The 26,543-nt window shown below is 44.6% G+C and overlaps 2 long non-coding RNA genes across 3 annotated transcripts in view; both read right to left on the reverse strand.

Moving 5' to 3' along the window:
- LOC109302777 overlaps positions 1–26,543 on the reverse strand; it is an 89,294-nt gene that overhangs the window by 56,193 nt on the left and 6,558 nt on the right. The window lies entirely within an intron of this gene.
- On the reverse strand, positions 1,453–24,845 carry LOC109302776. The gene is made up of 4 exons (XR_002098928.1): positions 24,834–24,845; positions 15,160–15,164; positions 8,416–8,422; positions 1,453–1,559 (listed from the first exon to the last, which is right to left on the reverse strand). It is a non-coding gene; the product is annotated as an uncharacterized LOC109302776 (long non-coding RNA).

Raw genomic sequence — 26,543 nt, forward strand, 5'->3', positions numbered from 1 at the left:
CCCCACCCACACCCTTACCTCCCCCTGCCTCTTCCCCCACAACAGTCATATCAACCAGATGCTGTGCTCCAAGCTGCCTGGCTGCATATCAGCAATCCAATCGGTATCAGCCAATACGACTCGTTAAAAATCAGCTATCAGTATCGGCCCAAAAAGCTCTATCAGTGCACCCCTAAAAAATACCTCCCCCAAAGTATTCAGATTTATTGGCTGCCAAGTGCTTTGAGAGTTTTCGGTGAAAAGGTACACAGAATTATTACAAGATTACACTGACATCTTGGGGGGGGCAGTTATTTATATATAATTTCCTAGAGTGCAACTGTTACAGTTCAGTTTGATGTTGGGTTCTTAAATAGACATGGCAATGGCTTTCGTGTCAATAGTTTCTTAAAAATTGGGAATCTTTATAAGGAAAGTTCATTTGAATAAAGTACTCGGAAGCCTTATTGACATTATTCCATATTTTCTTCAGAAATTCAAGGGCTCTGTCTAGACCAGCCTCTTCATTGCTACTGCTTACAAATGTTTAAATATTTAATATTCACATAAACAACTATTTGTGTTTCTATCATTTCCTATTAGCTATTTATCATGACAAACCAGCAGAATCTCTCTGACTTCTGCAAGACCCTTCTGGTAGATCTTAAATTATTCACTCCGAATGTTCAAGCCTCATGGGAAGAAGAAATCTCTGTAAATGCTCTGTGTAGCATTTAATAAAAAATGTAGGGTTTGTTTCACAATAGAGCCACTTTTTTGGTAAAATAAGATGGAGATTTTAAGTAAGATTTATCTCCTTTATTCCAAAAATAAATATCTTTTTTTGATTCAGAGTATTTCAAATGACATTAAGCACAAAGAAGAAAAGTACTTCTTTGGAAGTTGTGAAATAGACATACAAGAACTTGGGGGAACAACATTACAGATAACAGTGATAACAGATGAAAGCTGATTTATACAAATTTAAAGCACAACAGCATTTTCTTTTACAATATAGAACTTCAAACAGATTTAAGAAAAACACCATTTTAAAAGTCTGAAAGGCACATGAATTAGACCATAAAACGTACTGGCACATTCACTAATACGCTTTATGTTACATTCCTAAAGAGAAACTGTAGGACTCTAATCAAGAAAAAGACTTAAGATGACAGCAGGTTCCTTTGTAAAATATTAAAAAAGTAGGAGATTGGAAGAAGGTTTTTTGGCTTTTTATGAAGGATGAGTATCAATACCCAAAGTTAGAGAGTTTTAAAAGCTGCATCATTCAGTTGTATTTGGGCGAGTTGCCACATAAACAAACACCACAATTAGAAGCACCACAACAGCCAGTGTGGGAAGCACGACAGTGGTGATTTGCTGTCGGGCTTCTTGCATTGCCTGCTTTCTCTCCTTTTTATCTTTCGAGGTTTCCTTTTTGGGTTTTCCTTTTAGTTGCCTCATTCTTCTTCTGCAGTCTTCTGTTCACCAAAAAATGAGTTGCCAGAGACAAGCCAGGGAAGGTCTCTGGAGAGGCGTGGAAAGGCCCTCCTGCTTCAGATGTCTGCTCCTGCAAAGACCTGTAAGAGGAGAAAACCAACCAAACCTTTCAGACACGATGATACGCACATACTCTACACATACACTTTGATACAGCTCATTTAAAGCACAGCAAGATTTATTCAACTATGTTCAATGAAGCCCTGTCTCAGAACACACTTTCACTTCATTAACAATGCTCTCCATGTGAAAAAGCACGGCAGTTCATCACGATGCATACACTTGTCCAAGATCGTTGAACCTGTGCTGCGTTCTGCCAGATACAAGGCAGGGTTCCATATACTCCAGGCATCAAAGGAAACAAGATAACAGAGCTAAAGACTTAATGAAAAAGTAAGAGTTAGTTTAATGAAAAGAGTAAGAAATAGTGTTGTGTCAATATATAGCACCAGCTGCCTCTTTTTGTAACAGCAGGCATTCCCAACCAGAGGTCTATAGCTTCCCACGATTTGTAAGGCAGATGGCCCAGAGAGTAAGCACACACTTTTTCATATTCTAAGACAAATCTTTATCTTCACCACAAGACATTTATTGGAATGCAGGGTCCCTTCATAGAAAAAAAAAGAATGGGAAAGATCTGATTAAAGTATGAGTCTATTCCTCTGGCAGTGAGAAAAATACTAAAACTTGCAATGAAACAATAGCATGTCTGTTATGTTATTAAATTGGGCATTTTCAGCAGGAAGAAATCATCTCATGTGATAATCCTTGAAGCAAAGCAGACTTCTACACAAGAGGTCATTGAGAGCTGCTGCGAAGCTTCTACTAGACCAGTTTTTAAGCTACGGTACCTGTAAGGTGAAGTTAACAAAAACACTGCACAAAATGCAAGTCTGTGATAACAAGTTGCTCTGCACTTGCGTCCCTAAGAGTGCAAAGCTGCTTTGGGTGTGTACAGATGTATGACAGATATACCCAATTTACATATCAGTCCCCAATTAGTACATATTTTCATATGATTATGGCATGCTAACCCAAGACAGTAAGTGAATCAGCATCCTGCCATCTTGGAATCTGCCCAAAGATTTGCTAACTCCATGGAACGTGTCAGTTAAGCCCCCCTCTGGCTGGCCTTCAACAAGGGTACAAAAAGATACTGAACTGTGCTTGCTGCAAGGTTCTCGCTGGATAGCAAGCCAGAGCAAAGCATGCATCACAGTACATCCATCTCTCTACTGAACCATCATATTCAGAATCCAACATCTTTTACTATTAGATCTGAATACAAAGAAAGTAAAATAAGTGAAACTCTCTTTTATCATCTCTTTTAACATAAGGTACATGAAAGGCGAGGGGCGTAGCGCACATTTTGCATGTGGAGGTGTGAGGTTCAGTCCCCAGCATCTCCATCTGGAGCTTGAGTCTGATTGTTTTAACAGCCTTCCTGCAGAAGCTGCTCTAGGTAAGCAGCAGGAACCCAGCACAGCAGAAGGGCAACCCTCTTCCAGTTTAACATGCCTAACCTTTCTGCTCGTCTCTCCAGATGTTACCAATGGCAGGTTGCGAGACTGCTTCATTGTAGCCTTGGGGGAAAAAAAAGGAAAAGAAAAAAAGTAGCGCTAAGTTCTATCCATCTGCTGCTCTTGGTACACATTAAGGTACAGTAAATTCCTGAGGATGGAACAGAAATCTGCATAAATGGTCTCCCCACTGACTGAAGGATGCAGCAAATTACAAAAAGATTATCTCACTTACTGCAAGTAGATGCTTTTTCTTCCTCCACAATTTCTCCCATCCAGCTCCAGTTGTTATTCTGATAACCAAGCTAAAATTGTTCTGATTGAAAGTCATCTTAATTCATCGACGTGAGAAGCCTGTCTACAAAAAATCATCCTGGCTCCCCACACAACAATAAACTGACTGCTGGGTTCCTCATCCAGACCTACAGTCTCACTGATTAAAGTCGACATGGCATCCCATTCTACTTATCCATTGCTTATGGAAGTGTTTAGAACAGCAAAGCAACCAGGTAGAACCAGGAAAACTAAACATTACACAACAGGCAAATATTTCTATCCTCAATCTCATCTCACCCAGAAACAGAAAGAAAATGGGTAGCATGTGGGTGGGAAGGAGTGTGATGCCTTGATTCCATGTCATGAATTTTCACTTTACAAATAAAATATGCTTCTTCCAAATGCCACACTTGCCAACTCAATCTGGACTGAGACAAGCTTAATTCTTTCACTCTTTTGCTTTATCAGGAGTCAGAGCCCCTGATTCGGATGACTCACTAAATGAGACACTCCAGCACAAGTCTTGAAGGAAATCTAGTCTCAGCATTCTGGAGCCTTGAGGTCCTGATGTGCAATGGCTCCACAAAGAACAGGGATGAACATCTGGATGGCGGCAATTCTACATTACTGTGACCCTCAGGTCACTCACTTTCTAGGACTCCCATTCATTCTAGATCCTGCTCCTGATTTTAACTCTCCTCCCCACAACATAACCTCTCTGCTGCTCATATGAAGGACCTTCCCTCCCAACTCCACATACCCCACCATTAGTGGTAGGAATGAAAGGCTTTCACATTCCAGCTTTCTTATCACTGCCTCAATTTCCCTTCCTTCAAATCTCAGGCAGAAAAAAAAAAGTCTGGCCTAAGAATTTCACAGAACATTAGCAAGGCAATTGGAGGATGTCAAACCCAAATCATTAAAAGAAAGATGGGGCAGGTCTTCTCCAGGTACCTGCCAGCACCCTGCTCCGGAGCCTGCACTGTGGCTCTGTACAGAACTGTGCATAGTAAACAAGTTCTGCAAGAAAAAAAAGAATCACTTTTGTCTGGTAATTAGCTTTATTATTTCACTCAAATGGCTGTCCTGCAGAATAACTAGGTGACCCGGTGTTACAGCCTGCAGAGATCAAGCAATATGAAAATATTGTCTCGACTGCTAACATTAGTCAGCAGCTTTCACAGCTGTATTACTTAAGAGATCAGGGAAATAAATGATAGGAAAAGCCCATGGGACTCTCTGTATTCCACAGTAAGAAACAGGAGTTGCAATGAAACCAATTTCTCTCTCAAACAATAAATGTATGCCTCATTCTGTACAGCATAAACCATCATTAGCCACTCAGAGAGTGAAAACATCAGTTGTTTATAACCTCTCTAAAATGAATACTTCATCCTGAAACTAAATTATACTAAGTTAATTACATGCACTTGCTGACAGCTGAAGGATTGGAACAGAAAGCCTTTCCATAAATGTCAGGACTGCTCAAATCACATGTTGCTGATTCCAAGCTTGGGAGCCTGGCATCAACATACAAACATGCTTCCAAAAAAATTTGGGTCATTCGGCCTCTCTGTTGGCAATGCTGAGCTTAAGAAAAAGTTGAACCTGAGGATTTCAAGAAAGATAGCAAGGCAACTGGAGGATGTCACCTACATCATTTAAAAAACAAGCAAACCAAAGCAGGGCAACCTCTTCAGGCACTTGTCAGCCCCTGCTCCAGCCTGCTCTGCGGATCTGTGCAGAACTGACTATTAAATAAATTCTGCAAGGAAGTGCTGTCCAAGACAGGCTGCCTCCAAATGCCAATGTAACATACACTTGCATAGGACTTTGCACACTGTGACTAGGCAATAGCTCAAGCTGGACAACCTTCATTTGTAGAAGAGGAAAGAATGACCCCCCTCTTTGCAATAGTCTTGGGGGAAATTCTATGCCAGAGCTATGTGATGGAGATTAGGTAGTCACACCAGTCCTCCTGGTTTTGCAATTTGTGACTAGTCATTCGCACATTCCCTCCTCCTGACCTCACTGTAAGTAACTATCTATCTCCAATTTACAGATGAGGAAACTAAAAAGATTAAGTGACTCTGACCAAGGGCACAGATGGGATTAGAGCACAAGAGACCCTTGTCTTCAGTGCCACGCTTAGCCCATGGCAGAACTGTCTCATGTTACTTAGCTATCTCTTCTTTTGGCCAGAAAAGCTTGAATTCAGGTGAAGGAAGAAAGAGCTGACATCAACCTCCAATGCTGTCATTGGCCCACCTAGGGTCCTTCCCAAAACGGGGAGGGAGGGAGTGGGGGGGTGGGGGGAAGGGGCAGTATCTCTGGCCACTATTTACACAGATGTTAAGGACTGCCTGCCCAGGATGACTATAAGGAGGTGAGGGAGAAAAGACAGACCATGACAATCAGAAACTGGTCTAATAGTCAGTCATTATCAGCTCTCACAATCAGCTTTCTTACAGAGTCAAGAACTCCAGACTTCCCTTTCCTTTCCAGATGAAAGCTGAGCCTCTCCTCTACATTTGTAGATCCCCAAACCGGAGATGGCTGGAGGCTGCAGCCGTGAGTATCCCTAAGGCTGGCTTTGATAGCTGGCAACTGCTCATCCTCACCTAAACCTCTGTTGAGCCTGGAAGTAAAAACAGCAAACTAACTCAACCAACCACTTTGGAGCAGAAAAATGGAAAAATGTGGGTTTTGGGTTACTTTTTTAAATCCAAAAATTGGGGATTTTTTTTTAAATCAGAGAAAACTAGGATCCCTGCACATGAGATAGAAGCAACAGTACCTGGAGCCAGCAAAGACTTGGCTGCCACCCCACCCGGCAGGTATGGGACAGAGACTAAGAGAGCCGGCAGTATCAGGCTTGGCTCCCTGCACGAAAATCCTTTTTACAAAGCCACAGTACACATATACAGACTACCAGTATCTGCTTGTGCAGTGCTGAAGCATTCTTCTGTACTACACACGCTGCCAGATAGCACTTATCACTGCATAGTTAAAAAAACCATATCCAGTTGCTGAGAGACAGCAAAGGCAAAGCTGACTTCAGCCAACTAATGCCAGCAAAATACCACAATCTCTGCATCTCTCTCTACAAGCAATATGTGTACAAAAGCCTCCGTTTATCTGCACTTACTATAATCACACGTCTAGATGACTGAAGAACTTATTAATGCCCATCTTATGGCAAATGAATATGTGGACTTTTAAGATGCATAATTTCTCTCTACATCTACAATAAAAATAGTTTGCAAGCCAATTTGGATTAACCCGGCCTCTCAGTCATTTTTATCATTTTAGGTTAGCCCCAGGGCATCTGCATGTTAGTGAACAACACAGAAAAACAGCGGTAGGGCAGGTTTTGCTGCAGTGAAGACTGTTGACAGCAGGGGAGAAGGGCCACTGGGCACTTGCACAGACAATCCTTCGCAGATTATTTAGTAATAATAGCCACCTCAGTGATTGATACCTCACCACGGGAATGGAGATACTGCCTAACTTGAAGAACAGGATCAAAATTTTCTATTAGGAAAACTGAAAAACTGACTTTAACTTGCAATACCCCAAAGCAAGACATAAGCCATGGTGCACATAAGACTCGATGGGGGCATATATTTAACACAACCTGCTTGCATGACAGGTTAAACTCTGCTGTGGCTCAAACAGACATCAGTATAATAAGCTTATAGATCAAGCTTAGTTCCACGGTGAGCACCAGGAAACATGTGACTGCCATGGCACCCTCCTGCATTGTAGCTGGGGGGCCAAAGAGCTGGTAAAAGGTTTCAGTGAACATTAATCACAGTAAACATTTTCCCCTTCTTCCATTCTGTTTCCTATTTCTGGTGCATGCTTTGTAGACATGCAGGGTTTACTTGAAGATTTTAAGACTGTACAAAAAAAGTTTATTTTCTACACCTTCTCTGGCCCCTGTTCTTTCTCTTCCTGTCAGGGGTTTGCCTAATGAAGGTTATTTCTTTTTAATCCACTTAGTGAGCTGTTGGTTAATGCCTTTGATAACAGCTAATTCCACCTCAGGGTAAAACACTGGCCCTTGGGTCTCTGCATCTTTCTTTCCTCCAGCTCAGAGGAATGCCTGCTGCTGGGCCAAGGGCAGCAAAGGGACGAATGTATAAACCTGAGCTGGCCAGATAAGGAGGGATGGAGCCAGACCAGGATTTTAAAAGCCAACTGTGTATTTTAGCCAACAGAGATATGGGGGTCAAATGTATAATAGCAGCCAACATGCCCTTGGGATTCCAGAGACCTCCGTCCCATACCCTGCCCGAGAGGGTGCCCTTGGCCAGGTGCTTCAATGTCCACCTCCGTGAAAATAAACTGAATGGCACTGACCAAGTTTTGTGAAGTGCTTTGAAATCTGCTCATGACAAGTGCCAGCTGTAAGCTCAGGTTCATCACTACTACTACTGAGGCTCCTGGTGGGATTTAAGCTAGTTAGGTGCCTAACCCTCAGATGCCGGCTCCTAGGCACTCTCCTGCAGCTTCAGGCATCCAACTGCCTATGTAATGCCCTTTTTAACTAAGCTAAAACTTTTTGTGACAGCCTGATTGTAAGTTTCAATTCCTGGCGAATGACTGGCCAAAGCAGGATCCCAGCCATGCTCAAACACAGTCATTAAATTAAACTTGAAAATTAAATTAAATATAAAATTATACAGTTAAAAATCCTTATTATTAAGCAAGTACCTCAGGCAGCAAAGTGTTCTGTAATGGCTTGTGTGGGTGACTAGAAGGCTGGATACACACATTTGCCAGTTTGACAAGGGCAGCATAATCCTTAAGAGCTGATCCGCAGAGGAGATTAATAAGGGAAAAGCCATTAACCCACTCCCCCCTTCCCTGGGGGCCAGCCCACCTCTCAGCAAGATCAAGGCATCTCAGTGATGATTCAACTGCTGGCTCCAATTACATAAGTGAACCTTTTGCTACTCAAACACAGGCAAGTAGATCTAAAATGAGCCCATGACAGTAATTATTTACATAGGGTAATACCACAAGCTGGACTGTGCAACCTTTACTCCAATCTGAGGTCCCTCACATGTGTCAGCACGTCCTCCCCAGTAAAAGCTATGCCAGGGGCCGACAATTATTTCAGCTGGAGGGTCACTTGACAGCTCACCAAAACTCGGTAAGGGCCACATGGGTAGCCCCACCCCTTAACTGTTGCCCGCCCCCTGGTCGCCAAATTGGGACCAGAAGTCCCACCCCCTAACCCCTGAGATTTGCCACTGAAAGTCCCTCCCCTTGCCCTTCAGAAATACTTCTTTCGGGAGGGGGGTTGCCATCTTAGAACCAGAAAAAAAAACAAGTCATATGCTAGAAGTCAAACACCTACTAAAATATATTGTAATTGTATTACAAAAAATATTTGTCATGATCTGTGTTTGTGTACTGTCTATAGAAGGGACTGCATACAACTCAAAAATAAAGTCTCCCTCTTTTATATTGTGTGTGGGGGTGGGGATATGGTGGAGTGTGGCTGTGTGGGAGGCATAGGGTATGCTGGGGTGTGTGTATATGTCAGTGGGGGTTGTGGGGGCACGATGTGGGTGTGTGAGGTTTATGGGGTGTGACGGAGGACGGTGGTGAGGGGATCTCACACACCTCCCCACATGGTGCACAGTCCCTGCTGCCAGAAGCAGCAGCAAGCACAGGACTCAGGGCGCTGGTGCCCAGTGCAGGCGCAGGTGCCCGGCAGGACACGGCTCCAGCCACCGCTGCACGCGGGGGCCAAGAAGCACAGTCTGTCTGGCCACCTCTATCACAGGGGCTCCATGCCATGTGCCTGCAGCTCCTTCACTCATACCAGGGGGGGCCCTGCACTGGACTCCGCATGGAAGCAGGACTCCCTCCACTCCCACCAGAGTCCATGGACCTACGCAGCATGGGGCAGGGAAGGCAGCCAGCTCCAGCACAGGCTGGCTCCCGCTGAGTTCTGCAGCACGGCAGAGCCAGCCGGCCCAGCCAGGCACCTCTCAGAAGCTTGCAGTTCCCAGGTTGCAATGCCAGGGCTAAGGAGTGCAGCAGAAGCCAGCCCAGCCCCCACAGTTCCCTGCTGCCCTGACCCCCAGGATCCCGCATGCTTGCCACCACTGCCTTTCCCCTGCCACTTCTCTTCCTTCCCTGCCCACCCACTGTTCCCCCACACACCCGCCTGCCACTCCAGCAGCATGTGGTTCCTGGCTGCAAGGCTGGAACTGCACGGCACAGCAGGAGTCAGCTGGGAAACACATGGTTCTGGCTGGGCCAGGCTGGCTCTTGCTGCACCAGTGATCCTTCCCACCCCCCACCCCACCTGCACTCTTCTTATCTGATTCTCTGCTCTCAGGCAGAGGGATGTGTGGAACAGCCCCAAGGTCACCAGGCCAGAAGCCTCTGCTAGGCAGAAGCTTCTGGCTAGGGGTAGGAGGGGCTGGGGTTGGGCTAGGGCTTGTGGGCCTTGCTGCTGCTGCCTCTGGGTCCTGCCACCAGCTCCCCCTGGGTCCTGGGTGCTGCTGGTACCTTGTCATCTTTGACATGCAGCTAGGGGCAGATAAACAGTAATTTTCTAAATTTTTTAAGCCAGACAGAATGGCCCAGCAGGCAGGATCCAGCCCGTGAGCCATATTTTGCCTGTCCCTGAGCTATGCAGTCTAACCCAACATGACAGACAGCAACAAAACACAGCTAACCCTGAGTTTTCAAATCAGTATTCAGCGTGACTGCCATATGGCTCATTCCAGTTACAGAGGCAGCTGAGCTTATGTACTACTGAAGGCACAGAAATGACTGGCTGGGATTCCTAGCTTCCCATGCTCCTATGATATCATAATATTCATAGATTGCAAGGCTGGAAGGGACCTTGGAAGATCATCAGGTCCAACCCCCTGCACCAAGCAGGAAAGATAACTGGGGGTCAGGTGACCCCAGCAAGGTGACTTTCTAGTCGCCTCTTAAAGATTTCCAGGGGAGGTGATTACATCACCTCTGGAGAGAGCTTAATCCACAGTCTGGCCGCTCTGGCTGTGAAGAAGTTTTTTCTAATGTTGAGCCTGAATCGATCTTCCAGGAGTTTGTGGCTATTACTCCTGGTTTTCTCATTGGGTGCCCTAGTGCTCAAGTTGCTCACCAAGCCCTTGGTGTACTCCCCTAGCATAGCAGTAAGCCACTACCAGGTCCCCTCTCAGCCTTCTTTTCTTCGGGCTAAAGAGCCCCAGATCCCTCAGCTTTTCCTTGTATGGCTTGCTGTGTGAGACTCTGATCATGAGTGGCTCCTCTTTGGACTCTCTCAAGCTTGTCCACGTCCTTGTTAAAGTGCAGTGCCCAATACTGGATGCATTACTGCAGCTGCTTTCTCACCAGAGCTGAGTAGAGCAGAAGAATCACCTCCTTAGTTTTGCTGGATATGCATCGACTGATGCATGCCAGAGTATTATTTGCCCTACTAGCTACAGCATCACACTGCCGGTTCATATTCAGACTGTGGTCGATTACGCCCAGGTCCCTTTCTTTTGTGGTGCAAGTCAGTTTGGTGCTGCCTAGCCTGTAGGTGTGCTGAGGGTTGCTCATCTCAAGGTGGAGCACTTTACTTTTCTCGATGTTGAACTTAATCAGATTCCAATCCGCACAACTTGCTTGCCTGTCTAGACTACAGTTACAGGTGGACCTATCTTCAAGCGTGACAACGCTTCCCCATAACTTGGTGTCGTCTGCAAACTTGACCAGTGAGCTCTTCACCCCCACATGCAAATCATTAATAAAGATGTTGAAAAGTACTGAACCAAGCACTGACCCCTGCAGGACACCGCTGCCCACTTCTCACCAGGATGACAGATCCATTCACTACGACTCTCTGGGTCCTATCCTGCAGTCCGTTTTTCACCCACCTGACTGTCCAGAGTTAAGCCCACAATCCTCCAATTTTCTCATAAGGACATCATGGGATACTAGATCAAAGGACTTTTGGAAGTCAAGTTATACACCGTCAACCTGCTCTCTTGTGTCCAGGTGGCGTTACCTGGTCATAGAAGGAGATGAGGTTGGAAAGGCAAGACCTGCCTGCGATGAAGCCATGCTGGCTGTTATTCAGAATTTTGCCTTCGGCAAGCTTATCACAGATAGACTCCTTGATGAACTTTTCTAGGACGGAAGTTAGGCCGACTGGCCTATAGCTACCCGGGTCCTCCCTCCTGCCCTTCTTGTGGATGGGCACAACATTGGCTCTCTTCCAGTCCTCGGAGACTTCTCCAGAGCACCACGAGTTGTGGAAAAGTTTCACTAGGGGTTTCACAATGACTTCGGCCACCCCCTTCAACACTCTCGGATGACAATCATCCAGTCCCGCAGACTTGTACATGTCTAATTTTTTAATTGGTCATATACCAATTCTACAGCAATAGTAGGAAAGTGATTATTCCTACCGTGCTCATCCTCTACTCTACCTGCTGTGGTTTTCTCCTTGGTCTGGTGAAAGACCAAAGCAAAGTAGTCATTCAGGAGTTCAGCTTTCTGCTGGGTGCCAGTAACCAGCTCTCCTGAATTGTTGCGCAATGCCCTCACACTCCCATTTGTTTTCCTCCTCTTCCCTATGTACCTAAAGAAGGACTTCTTGTTGTCCTTGATTCCCATTGCTAATCTAAGTTCAGTCACCGCTTTAGCCTTTCTTATCTGTTCCCTGCAAATGCAGGCTGTTATGGAATAGTCACATGATTTCACAAGGCACTAAAATTAAAACCTATGCTGAAGGCAAATGTTCAACTTAGTGAAAACATCTGCTCTTGCATCATAGCAAAGACATTTTTTTTGTATTACAAAAGTTTACCTGTGCCCATTTAACATGATTTACTCCTAACAACCCTGTTTTCAAGAGTAAAAGCTTTTAGTTGCATGCATAAAAATATGAGGCTTATGAAGGCAGTGCATGAAATCCCAGTATAACACTATCCTTTAAGCAAGGTATTTTTTGCCAAATTACAGATCTAAATCAAAATTGACCCACCATTACTAGAGCATCCCATTTACTGTAAGTGCAGCTTTGAGAGCCTCTACACCATTCATTGCATTTGGAAAATGAAAGCCATCATTGCATTCTGCCAGAATGTCAAAGGAAACGAAGTTGTCAAAGTAGAAAAGAGCTATTTCAATATGACTGTAGCAGCTCTGAAGTCTGCATATACCAGAATCTTTATTAAGAGGGAAAATCTCACCCAAAAAAGCCCCATAGAAATTTGGCATTTCAAAAGGTGTAATGCTTAAACAAAGGACCGTTTTTGGTATGTAAGACAGTGATGTTGTATAATTCCACCCCAACAACTGAGCATAATTCCATGAGGAAAAGAATGATGGACAAGCATTTCATGCCGAGTTGTTAATGGTGGAACAAACAAAGGGTTTTCTGTAGATAAAGATCAGCACCAAGAAATCTTTTTTTTTTTAAATCAGGTTGCACTATAAAGGCATTTTCAATATATGAGTAGTCCTGTAAGTTAAAAATAAACACGTGGATTTGTCACAGAATATATTCAATTTTAGGGGAGGGTTGATGGGGAGGGAAGCAGAGGGAAAGAGGAAAGAAAGCAGAATTTGCCGCTTCGCATTTATAAAACAACTGTTCTTCTCAAACCTAAATGCAATATGCTGCAACACCCGGCAAATGACTTGATAATACAAGTTTGCTCAGGTGTTCTCTCAAAGTGCAATTTTCTTCTGCTATTCCTGACAAGATTCCTCTGGAAACAAGATACTACCTAGCTTGTACATTTTCTTGTCTTCAGCTAGTTTCCAAACAGCAGCAACAAAAATAAAACACAAATACAAATGGTCTTTGATAGCAACCCTCCACGCCAGAAACTGCACTGAATTCAAAGAGCGGTCACAGGCATCCAACCTTTGTGAGAACGAAGGGGAAAGGGAACAGAGTGCAAAAATAACATTAGTGCTTTCTGATACAGCTGTGTTAGGGTCACTTGTCCACTAGGAACTGGACTTCCGCTACCTACGCATCTCACAAACTGAACAGCCCTAACTAAGACTGAACAAGTGCAGTCCTCAATAGGAAATGCTCCATTTCCTATTACCTAGTCTGTGCTCTCTAACTGCTCCCTCTCTCATTCCAGTGCCTACGTTGCCAGCTAGTTCGCTCCATGAAACAGCCAAATTATAAATATACATCTGCAACAAATTCTTAAGGCTCAGGCAAGGCAAAATGCCAGGAACTCTGAAGCCTGATTTTACAGTTCTCTAATGCAAACACTACAACTGAAGGACTATCAATGCTGTTCATTATAATCCCCTCTAATGTCATTAAAACTTTTGCACCAAAAATCCCATCCAGGCTAAAACTTGGCAGATAAAAATCTATGTCCACAGCAGGTTGGATTATTCATTAAAAAAAAAAAAAATGAATTAGGGGTTTGGGTTGGTAGGGAAGAAGGAGAGGGGAATCCCACACCTGAGGTGTAATCCCAAAAGTATCAGAGCAAGTTCCAACAGCACACTATCTATACCTTTTCTGACCTACACCAGCTTGGTATATATGCCGGATCAAAATTATCTGGGGAAATCTGTTTGCTCTATTACAGCCAAAAAAGTAGGTAAAACCTCTTGTGGCTTGAAATTACAAAGCATCTTGGAAAAGGGGAAACTGAAGGATTAAGCTCCTTACGTCTTCTTGGGACTTCAATATGGCAGAGGGGAGAGAGATGGCTATTGCCCAAAAGCTTGAATTCTTTTTATTTTACAAAGTGTCTCGGAGGCACTCACAGGTATAAAGCGAAGTGGGTGTAGTGCTCAGACACTGCCAATAAAGGGTCCTGGTCCCAGGTCCAGTTCCTGATCTCACAACCTGGTTAAAAACCAGGCCTTGTTTTTTCAACTATGGCTTTTCAATAGGTGGCTGAAGCCAAGGCTCGCTGGCATAGTGCCTGCCTGTTCTTTCTTGTACAAATGCCAAGAGAGACTGATTAGCACATTATACAAGCAGAGTACAAATTATAATTAAATACAGAGCAACCGCCCTTACAATACAATTACTGATATGGGTGAGTTGGGCTGACAAACTTCTTCCCAGTCCCCCAGGGAACAGGGACTTCCAGAGTCACTCGAGCCCAATCCCTGCTGCTGCAAGCAGGATGGACATTATAAACGTGAGCAGCATGACGGCCTCATTGGTTTTCTCCTGTGCCCTGCTTTCAAGAGCATTCACTCTGCCAGAGTCAGAAACGAATCTACAAATGAGAGAGATAAATATCCTTCCTCTGCCCCACCTCACTCCTGTGCCCCATACTTGCATGTACAACCCAGAAACTCACATTTCAAAAGGTTTGGGAGAAAACTGCCCCAAACCAATGCCAGATCAGACGGTGCTCCACCCCACCCCAATGAGAATTCACGGGACACAGTTATGCGCAATTGACGGCAGCCTCCCCATATGGCAATGGTGTTTTCACTACACCAAAAAGTATGTTGGTGTTTTCATGAGGGCCTTTTACTCATTTGCTTTTCTTCCACTGACCAGGCTGATTATTACCATCTCCATTCCATGTCCTTCCTAGCTTAAAACCACGTTCTACTTTCCTAGCTTAAAACCGCGCTCTTCTAAATAATCCCATGTAGTAAAAGCACGGAGGTCTTCTGTCCTGATTGATAGAGCCCATTTGCAATTATTTAACAAGAAGAACCATCATTACACAGAGCTGGTTTAGGCTGATCAAATTCCTGTTAGTTTACCTCAATTTACACATCATAAGTGTCACATTAATATAAACTAACTAAAACTTTCTGCATTTAAATTACGCCCGAATAAAATTACAGAAACAAAAGGAGAAGCTGACCCAAAGAGAAGCCCCTTCCCCCCACCCCCCCCAAACCCAACTGCTGCTTTAGGGTCCTCTAACCTGGGCAGACCAGGCTCAGGAATAGCAGCAGCAAGCAATATGCAGCCTGATTTTGCCAAATCAGTTCTGCAACACTGGCTTCTGCAACACATGCTGATTTAGTGAGGAGGACTTAAGTCAGGATTTTCCAGCAGAACAAACCCCAGTGGCAGTCACAGATGCTACAGTGCCATGTGATTAATGTACTGGCCCATTACAAACGAGGATGTGAAGCGCAGGTGGTTCTGAGAGCCTCCTGGAGAAGTTTCCCTGCAGTTTTCAGGAAGCTAACAGATTCATCTTATGACCCAGCCACTCAGAATACAAGAGCAAGCTGTTACATCCCCCCATGTAACCAAACTAAGAAGAAACACCACACAGTCCAGGCCCCTGCCAGGGCAATACATCCAACAGCCCTCTGTATTAGTAACTCTCCAAGGCAGACACCATGGTCACAAAGTACTTAAAAACCACCAGCTGGTCACTCAAGCCTGATATATCCAATTTTCACCCCCATTTTGCAGAGGAGGAAAATTCAGATGCAAACTCTTTCAAGTGTGTACACACATTTGTGTGTGTACCTGAGTTAGTAAGGAAAAGTGCTCAGGGCTGTATACAAGCACAGCAATCCTTAGACAGTGTGCGTGCGCATGCACGCACGCACGCACGCAGAGTGTTTGGAGTGTACATGCTGTTTAAAACACTCTTCTGAATGGTTCACACAGGAAATCCACAACAGGGCTGGAAATACAACCCAGGGGTCCTGAATCCCCATCCGTACTCTATCCCATCAGCACTTTTAGCTTTTTTCACAGTATGTTCAACTCCTTGCCCAATTCAATTGTACAGCTAGATTTTTAAAAGTACTCCTCCAGTCACTGTTCAGGGGGTGCACCTCCTTGCAAGCTGCATCTATGCTAACATTTTTCAAAGAGTACCCCACTGGTGTGGCTCTGACAGGACTGGTGCTGTCACATGGCATCCCAGCAGGTCAAGAACACACCTGACCCCTGCAACTCTAGAAGGGACAACAGTAGGAGACTCCTTGAAAAGTGCTAATAAAGAAAGACATTCACATTTCAATAATATGCAAATGTGATCCAGCAAATCAAGCTCTTCAGAGTTAATCAACACCCCACCCTGATCCTCCACCCTAGGAGCAGGAGGGGCTCAAGATCTCATCCTCACTCCAATAATTGACTATTACTTATTCGTAAAGCCTTTCAACCATGGTTGATGTTTTGCTTTCTCTGGGAGCATAGTCATTTAAGTCACTTCTTTGCCAGAGACCATAGTAATTTTTCTTGTTTCCATTCCACTGCTATTTTTCAAACCACTATAAAGTCAAATGTAATAAGTGCCTCAACTCCTATAGCTTTCTATTTATAATACCGCAAACACCTGCTTTGTGATCTAAGCAAACATCTTTCCAGCTTTTATAGATTCATTCCGATGGTGCAAAAAAATCTCTGTAAGCTACAGTGGTTTCAAGAAGCATGCCAAAAAAACTGCTGTGCAAGGTGTACCACATCAAAAGTTGGTCAGTAGCAGCTATTTAAACATTCTTCACCTTAGGCAAAACTCAAGAGAATCAACTAGTAAATGGCTCTTCTGGACACCTCACTACATGCCCAACCCACCCTCTTCTGTATCCTCAGTTACAAAAATTTTGAGCCTGATCCAAAAACAAATGGCAATGGGGACCTCACTGCATACCTATGACTTTCTTACCACGATACCCAGTCAGAGACTAGGACCTCATCATACTGTCATAAATAAAACAGAAAGATGGTTCCCAGTACACAGAGCTTCCCATCTGCATAAGACAGGTGACAACTGATAAGTACAGACAAGCCAAGGGAACACGGGGAAACAACACTGGTCAGCATGGTGGCCAGTGAACCCAGAACATCGGCTATCTAACCAGTACTGCAAAACTTAAGTTTTACAGAAAGGCTGGAAGAGAATAAAAATACTAAGGACAGGAAAACTACCAGAATGATGACTTCACAAATAAGGATGGAGAAAGCATTCTAGTCAGTGTTGAAAAGGCCCCAATTTGGCCAACATTTACTTTTCTGTTTGATTTGGTGCGATAGGCACAAGTTAAGCACATAGAAGAAAGTTTGCAGGATGGTGTTTTGTTTGATTTTCCTCAGGAATTACGCAATTTAAACACCAAAACAGACTGGGGGCGGGGAGGAAATCTTGGAGAGATTTATGATCACTGCTTCAGACTGAGAAATGAAAGAACTCCCACTTTTCTCTCAATGGCCTGCCAAAAATAAGGACCTTGATATTCCAAATACTTCTCTCTTCCGATACAGATAAATGGTTTATAGTGAGTTAAAAGGTAGGGCATGGGGTTACTGTCCATCTGCAGTCCATCATTTATCCCATGATAAGTGAGCTGAGCCAAACTGCAGTAATACACCCCTCAGTGCAACAGGTATAGCTTTCCCTTACAGCAAGGAACAGGCAGACAGTTCCTGTGAGGCAGCAGCTCCACTGTAAGGGCACTCTCCACTTTTTAACTTGCTGTCATTTGCTGGTCCATCACCTTGAAAATTAGCAAATGTTTATTTGGGAAGCAAAAGGACACAAATCACCAGGATTTCTTTGGACATTATAATCAAAGAAGGCACAAACCCATTTTTCTTCCCTTGCAGACCCTTCTTCCTCCACATCCCCTCCTAGCCTCTAGCGGAAACTTCACACTTCTCATCCCAGATCTCCTGCAGCTCAGGTACATTCCCCTTCTCCATTGCTCCCTTTGGGAACGTTACTGATGTGCAGGGATCCTGGTTTTCTCCTATTTAAAAAATCCCCAATTTTCGGTTAAAAAAACCCAGCAACCCCAAATCCATATTTTTCCACGATTGAAATGAATCACCACTAATATATAGATACATATATACCACGGCATTTCATTTTAATCACAGAAAAATGTGGATTTGGGGTCACTTTTAAAAGCAAGAATTGGAGATTTTTTGAAATCAGAGAAAACCAGGATCCCTGCTGATGCGTCACAATTGCTATGCCAAATAAATCACCTAGGGGGTAGGAAAGAGGCATACAAGCCACGTTTTATGTTTCTGAGCCTACTGATAACATACATCATTTCTAGTTTTGGAGCAACAAGGAAAACTTAAAATGGCAAATGCTGCTCTGCCTCCCATCCATAAATTAGGAGTGACAACAGGAGATTATTACTCATTCACTCAGAGTGTCTGTTTGGCCCGGAGAGAACTGGCTTTATTCCAATGGCTGACAAACACTGGTTAATATACATGTAAATGTTTTATTTCTCTCAGAGTAAGCAATTTCACAAAATGAAACACCGAATTAAAGACGAGCCTGGTTTTCCTGCTGATGCCTGTCTCAGCTGCAGTGTTGCTAAAAGCTTTTGCAATCTTTTTCACACTGATTCAGCAGGGGAAAGCCACCATTTCTTTTGATAGTGAGACAATTTCACTGTAGAAACATCAAAGCATTTTGTATAAATATTAATCACAGGCGTTCTTCTGGAATTAACACAGGATGGAGGCTGATTTATATGGGGCTCCTGTGTTGCCCTGATAGACCAATACGTATTGAGGAGGTAAAGCAACCTGTTGTTTGCTACAACAGCCAAGAACAAGTTAAAAAAAAAAAACCCTACAATTTCCATTGCAAAAGGGTATTTTCAAATGCATTTCACAGTTCATAAGACGCAGGAAGGGAATCTTGTCATGCGAGTCTCCAAATTTCGTGGCTGAATACAACAAGTACATTATTTTTCTTAGAAAATTATTACTAACATCTGAAGGGGAACAGAATGAAAGAATGTGATAGGAGCCAAAAAACATTTAACTCAGAGATAAACAGAAGTGCCATAACTTGAAAAGGGGAAAATTGATTTTAGATGGATATAATAATGTTTTATCAAGGTGGTCAGTCCATGTTCATCACTGCTGAATCTGAAGTTAAGAGCAAACCCTGGCTACTCCCAGCTGCCTCAGTTCTTGGGCATGATGGTGCAACGGCACTGCTGAGGTTGCAAGAAGTGCATTTGGGAAGGCTACACAGGGCATACACAGTTCAGGAAATTCCTGTGAGGCTCCCTGCATTGCCATGCTAGACAGATAAATTGATCTACCATTAGATGGATTCACCAAGCATCCATAAAGATCCAGCTTGTGGTTGGATGTCTGCCTACTTCCTCTCCCTGCTATGTACTCTAAAAACACATGAGTTAAGAGAAGGTTAAAAAGCTCCTAACATCCAGAAACCCTGGTTTTAGTCTCTCTCCAGCAGCACCAAACCTATCTAATATTTCAGAAAAAGCGAACTTACAAGGAATACAAAATAAGTTAAAGACACCTTTAACTTACTGGAAATCAACAGTAGGAAGTAGAAAGCATTTAAGAAACAACTGGGGCAACTGCAATCAAAATTCATCTCTGTCAAGTGAAAAAAGCACAAAGTGAATAAAAACAAATGGGAAGTAAAACTACAGACAGGAGACATCTAAAAAGACAGGAAAAACTCAGCAGAGCCATACACGGGGACTGCAGCAATATATTTAAAGAAGAATGTGGGGCCCTCATCCTGCAACATGTTCCAGCTGTTCTACTGAAGAGCAGTGACTTCAGCCAGGGCTAAACATAGTCATAAGAGTTCCTGTTCATGCAGTGGTCTGCTGGACTTCAGCTGTATGATGGCAAAAAGGATGAATAGAATTAAATTTAGGGTGGGAAAAACTAGCAAGATTTTCTGTTCAAAGTGAACAGGAAAAAGCAGCACAGCCATGGGACGAACAACTATATGAATTAAAATCACTGTCAAAATGGTATTCGTGTTTACTTTCCAAAATACCGTAGATTTATGTATACCTATAACAAGATATTCCAGGGCTTGTAATTGCTGAAATAAGCGCGACTGGATGGCTTATTGCACACAGCTATGCACTTTGCATCCTACAGTGCACCCTGCAGTGTTGTCTTTACATAAAATACAACCCCCACTCCCTGTATATTACTGCTTACATAATACATTTAGGAAAAAAAAAAAATCACACAGGGAGCCTGCTGAATGGAAGGATGACAGCAGAATGAGTCAGTGCTGGATTCAAGACAGAAAACATTTTTAAATTTATTACAGAGTATCACTTGAATGCTCAACTTTGTATGTGGCTGCAATGAATAACACGCTTCACTGACCTGCCAGAGCAAGCACCTCTCTATAAAAGGAGATGGCACTATTACTAGAGAAGCTACCAGTTAGACATCACTGGGCACTATACCTGACAGATTTTAACTCTATCTGATAGCTAATCAGACTTCTTAATAGGCTTCCTTGAGTTTCCGTGATGTCAGATCACACTGCATGCAGAGCTTGGATCACATAATTTCTATTTCAATATATACTATACCCTTCCTCTGCTGCATTCTATTATAATTTTGGCTACTGAGGTTTACGATCCTACAGGAAGACCAAATGGAAAGCCACAAGTTATATAAGCAGTCAGCATATTCACTATTTGCTACTGACCTCTCAGTAAAAACAGAGCCTTGAGAAAGATCGATTTCATACTGCACACTTGGATTTTTCTGAAAGTCTGAAGTTAGTTTATTCCAGGTGTACCACTTCCTCTATCCCCAAACAGAATCGGTCTCATTTAAAATGCAGAATGTATGATGGGAGACTGCCCTTCCTGGCATCATTCTTTCCCCACTAAAGGAAACAACTTCACAGGACTCCAAGCCTTGAAAAAGAAGCACCTTTACTCTATATTCTTGTCTTACAGCACTCAAAAGCTCAAGCTTATTTCCCCCAAACTACTCTTCCTCATTATACGGTTAAACCTTTTCAAGAAGGGAGTTTCATTAACACGCAAAAAGAACGCTTTGTTATTTTTATCGTGATGTGATACAGAGACACGGTCAATTTGAAATCTAGTCAGTTTCAGGAGACAAACTGAAGGTTGCCTGAGGCCTTATACCCATTGGCGGATTAACACCAAGAGCCCCTGCCAATCAGAGACCCCCTGGTGCCCGGGTTCCCGTGGGAAATGGCAGGTTTCCCCTTGCAGGTGGGCAGCGTTCCAGCCCACAGGGGGCTGGTGGAGCGAGACGCAGGGGGTGCCACACGCACATGGCCTGGAACACAGCTGGGCAGTATGGAGAGCAGCTCCCTTCAGGTAAGTGTATGGGAGGGAGGTGGCATGGAAGGGGCAGATCAAGGCCCCCACAGTGAGGAGGCAGTGGGGCTAGGGCTGGAGGCACTGCCCAGCCAGGGTGCTGTGTGGGACCCAGGGCTGGGGTGGGGACTGGAATGCAGCCATGGGTGGCTCGTCCAGGGGGCATGGGGAGGGGACAGCTCCCTGTCACTGTGCACACCCCCAAGGGAGGCATGGGGGGCATATGCCCCTCCCCCCATATTTGTGCACAGGGCAGATGTGGACTGTTCATTGTGGGCTTGGGGCTCTCCGCTTTGCTGCCTTTGCCCCCAGGGCCCTGTGCCAGCCATGGTGGGGGCGGCGAGTTGTGCAGCCCACTGCTGAGTGGGCAGGAGACACGTGGCCCCCAGGGCAAAGGCAGCAGGGCAGAGAGCACCAAGCCTGCAGCCCGCATCCACCCTCGCTCCGCTCAGCTCTGCTCCAGCCATGGCAGGGAGGATTGTGGGAGGGTAGGGCACAGGGAGGAGAGGCAGGCATGTGCCACCCCACCTCCAGCTCAGCTGGGTCCACCCAGCCTCCCCTGTGGGGCACAGAGGCCCAACACACCATTGGCAGTACCAGGAGGGGAAGGGGCCCCTCCTCCAGCTGGAGCCCAGGGCCCCAATAAATCTTAATCCACCACTGCTTATACCTACCTCAGGATTTCCCTGATGATTTTTCAGACTCAGAACGATGCAACTGTGTCTTAAGTCCTATACTGTTAATTGCAAAAGATTCTTCCTTAGCCTAAACAATGAAGACTTGACTTTCAAAACACTCCTTTTTTGAGTTTTCTATTCACACCACTATTTCGAGGTACTGAGTGACTATGGCCTGTAGCCCACAGACAACTATGACGTCTTCTGAACCAAAGATTTCCTAGCTTTCTACAGCTACCATTCTAACTGTATTATTTGATTTGTTATAACTATGTAAATAAGGTCTTAAAGTAAATGGATTCTAATGTGATGAAAGAACACTTGAGCTTCAAGGCATGGCCAGGGCCTGAGAGAGAAATTTGGGGGGCCTGGTACATCCTGGTAGGTAAGTGGACCCTCAAACCTCTCATTTCAGAAACTATGAGTGGCCTGATTGTGGCAGAACCAGTACCCCCATTGCCCATCTAACATGCCATAAATATGATTTCTAAGATTGTACCTAACCCAGACCCAGCAAAACTCCACTTGACTACAGTCAAATCTTTTTTGGCCAAATCACAGCAGACACTGTTGTGTTGACAAACAAAACTGGATGTGTTTGTAATGCTGGGCTCTGCAGCAAAAACATTATATTCACTCTACTATTGCTGGCAGCAGAATTCAAAGGGACTTTAACACCCCTGCCCCCCATATTATGGAAGTGGCCCTCTGGCATTCTGAATCCCAGGGGGCAGAAAGAATTAAGTGGAGAACCTACACTGCTCAGGAACACTGGACACCTTAACAGTTCCCAGAAGAGTGGTAACTCCTGAATGCTAACAGCTCTTCAAATTTTTGTGGTAGTTAGTGGGCACCTTAGGACACCTTAAGATTTTCATCAGAGGCTGCAGCAGCCCTACCTGTGGATCCCCCAAACTATACAGAAGAAAGTCACAGCACTGAAGTAGCAGAGACTCACCTACTTCCCCATCTCCATACTCTTGTACATCCCTCAGCTCATATTTGGGGAATGGATGCCCACTCCTTCAAAAGAAAATTCTGGGGGAAACAGACAGACACAATTCCATACAAATTGTGATGCCCCAATTCCCACACACTCTCTCTTAAGTGAGTGGATCAGAACTTTCCAGGATTATATAGTGTGAAAAATAGCCCAGTAACATAAAAGTTAAGCCACTGAAGAGCATATATTTTGTTGACTGCTTTCCTAAAATAAATTTTTGAAAATGTACTGCATTTCCTTCACTCAGACAGTGTCTCAAGTCTAATGGATACCTCTTGTGGACCCTCCTTCAGTTTTCAAGTCTGCTTCTCCAGTCTAATGCCTTGGGAAGGCTTAATGCTCCAGCCATTGCCACTCTTTGTATTACAAAGAAAGAGAGAGTTGGAAAGGTTCATTTTAACTAATCAGGCCACTCACAATCCAGTTCTTTCCCTGAATTCTTCCTCTGATGCTCACTGGTACTTGTATGGGGTTGCAAGAACCATAGCTGTGAAGATACTTGTCTCTTTTCAAGTGCTGTCTCTTTCAAAGTGCTACGGCTCTAGGTCTGAATAGGCAGCCTTTAAATGGACTTGACCGTGCCTCCTGAGAGTTGGAATAAGCATTTTTAAAAATGCCTCAGCTCCTGTATAGAATGATCCTGCATTCCAAACAGATGATGTTTAAAATCTATTTATTTTTAATGTTTGCTTTTGCAACCTGAGCATGAAGAGCCACATACGTTTCAGAAGAGGCTTACTCAGCACGCACGGGCCCCGACAGCAGTGCCCTAAGGTGACACTGACTCATAAGTGCCCAGTGTACTAGGATGAAAAAAAGGAAAGGAGAAGTGAAAGGAAGCTGCAGGCTGACAGTACACCCTATATTTAAATCATCTGCAGAATGGATTTTAATACTAAAAAAACAAACAAATAACCTTCCAGACTGTATACCCACATCACCTTTGGGCCTGAAACTTCATTGCTCAGGTGTCCCAAATTCCCACTTAGGGAAATGGAGGTAGAAGAATCCAGAGCCAGACTCCTGCAAGAACATGGACATTTGAAACTTATGCCAAGACGTCTCCAGCAGCAAAGGAGGAAGAGCTGCTGGGCTCTTTTCAGTGTCACCGTAAAGGCAGAAAAAAGGATATGTTACAGCCAGAAATTATAGAGCAAAAGGCCGTTTTGTCATGCACACTAGTCAAACAGACAAGCACTGCCACAGCTCTCTTACAGGGGAAAGATGGGAGGTTTTTAAAAGGCAAATAAGTAATTTATGTAAGCATTTCCCATTGAAAGTTGGGCACACCTAACTGCCTCGTGGGACTGAAATCCTTCCTTAAGTATATATAAAAATCAAAGATTCATTTCTTTAGAACAGGGGCGGGTAATTATTTCAGGTGGAGGGCCGCTTACTGAATTTTGGGAAGCCACCGAGGGCTGCATGACAGGCAAACAGGGGCAGATAAATATTTATTTTCTAAATTTTTTAGGGGCCCTGCGGGCCGGATAGAATGGCCTGGCAGGCTGCACCTGGCCCCCGGGCTGCATTTTGACCACCCCTGCTTTAGAAGCTCTTGAGTGCATTAGTAACAGCGCACTCCGCTGCAAACAGGATACAGATTTTGCAAGTCAGGTGTATTGTTTTCCCGACACTTTTTTTTTTTTTGCAGTTCGGTCAGCTTAGCCACTGACAAGTAAGTTTTGCCATCTAGTTCTCTCACCTCAGCAGAATATTGCTACATTTGGGGAGGGGGTGGAGGTTTGCATGAGCATAAGCATTTACAAGTAAATATCAAGCTGATTATACCTGACATTTTACACACAACACAAAAATGCTTATTAAAATGCAGGACTTAAAAGAATTAACACGCCACAGACATTTTCAACACAGAGGAGACTTATCAGTGGCTTAACTTGAAATCTTGTCAATTTAAACCCATGTGAAGTGGACAGGGAAACCGTCTCAGGCACCACATCTTCCCCCTAGGATGCCTGCCAAATTTCCAGATTTCACAGCCAACGTTTTCTACTTTGTTAAGTATTTCTCTCTCTCTTATCACTGTGGGAAAGACTCTAACCAAGGGGTAAAGCTGGCTCAAGCCTTGTCTACTGCCTGAAATAAACAGTAACAAGCTGCACCCATCAATCAGGGGTAGCCGTATCAGCGTCAAACCCTGCCACATAGGCAAACGAAAACTTAAATGCACTCTCTATATCAGTGGTGCTCAACCTTTTGGCCCCACGAGCCAGATGTGTGATGCAAGGCTTGTCTGCAGGCTGGATTGGGCCCTGGGCTGCCCCTTCCATACCCTGTGTGCCAGGACTGGGTCCCAGGAGCCCGAAGCCACCTGCTCCTGCCCCCTGCATGCTAGAATGGGTTCCAGGAGGTCTGTAGCCTTCCCCTGTGCACTGGGATTGAGTGCTGGGGCCTGGTGCTGCCCCCTCCTGTCCCCCGCATGTCAGGATTGGGACCTAGGAGGGAAGAAGGGAAGGCACTGGTGCTGCACCAGATCCAGAGCACAGTGCCCTGGGCTCTCCATGGATCAAATGATTTGGCAGCAACATTTCTGGACCCGTGCAGAGTCCCGCAGTCTAGATGACATGGGGCCACAAGACACAGGTTGAGCACCCCTGCTCTGTGTTAATCAGTACATGTCCCTGTGCAGAGGCACTGCAAGCTTTTCCAGTGCCTGGAGCATAAAAGGAGAGCATGGGGGGAAAGGGGCATGAAGAGAGCTGGAAAGGAGTCTTACCTGCTTGATCTTGCCTTGCTTGAGTGGCAGGTGCTACTGCTGTTGCTGCTTTAACAGCACAGGTTGGGACAGGCTGCAGCACCAAGGCCCCTCCCCGGTACCGCACTTGCCCTCCATCCTGGAGAAAGGGCTGACTCTCCTACAGCAAAGCCTGCCAGAGGGAAGGGGCATCACTCCACCCCCTCTCCACACAATCAGGTGCACTGCTTGGTATGGCATTGCCCCTGCTCAGCTCCCTATGGACTGGGCCACATGGTTCTACATGCTATGGAAAGAATCCTGGGAGAGGGGGTCATATTATCACTCCTTCCAAGTTGGTACCCTGGGCTGATGCCATTCTCACCCTGCCCTGCTTACTCTGCTGTCCCCATGTAATCCTGAGAGATGAGACCAACTGAAGCTGCACTGATTACACTTGGCAATAGCCTGAATACAGCAGACAGGGCTTTGAGATCAACAAAAAAAACAGCTTCCCATTACCTTTCCCTTTTCAAATGCATAAAGAAACTGAACAAACAGAGAAAGTGTCTCCATCCCCTGCCCCAAGTCCTACAGTAAATCTGTGTCTAACTTGCAAAGTTCAGTCAGGAACATGACTTAAACTGATAGTTCAAAAAGAAAAGTGAATGGCTTACTCTGCCTGAGACTGTGAATTTGACACAGGAAATTTAACATGGTTCCCTCAGCAGTTATAGGTCTGCCACATTTGGCATTTTTGCTCCTCAAAAGAACACGCACACTTCTTCCTGAAATGCATATATATGGATAATCCCACATGCAATAAG

This window comes from Gavialis gangeticus, unplaced genomic scaffold (genome assembly GCF_001723915.1).
Source record: "Gavialis gangeticus isolate Ggan-Ray unplaced genomic scaffold, GavGan_comp1, whole genome shotgun sequence".
NCBI lineage: Eukaryota > Metazoa > Chordata > Crocodylia > Gavialidae > Gavialis > Gavialis gangeticus.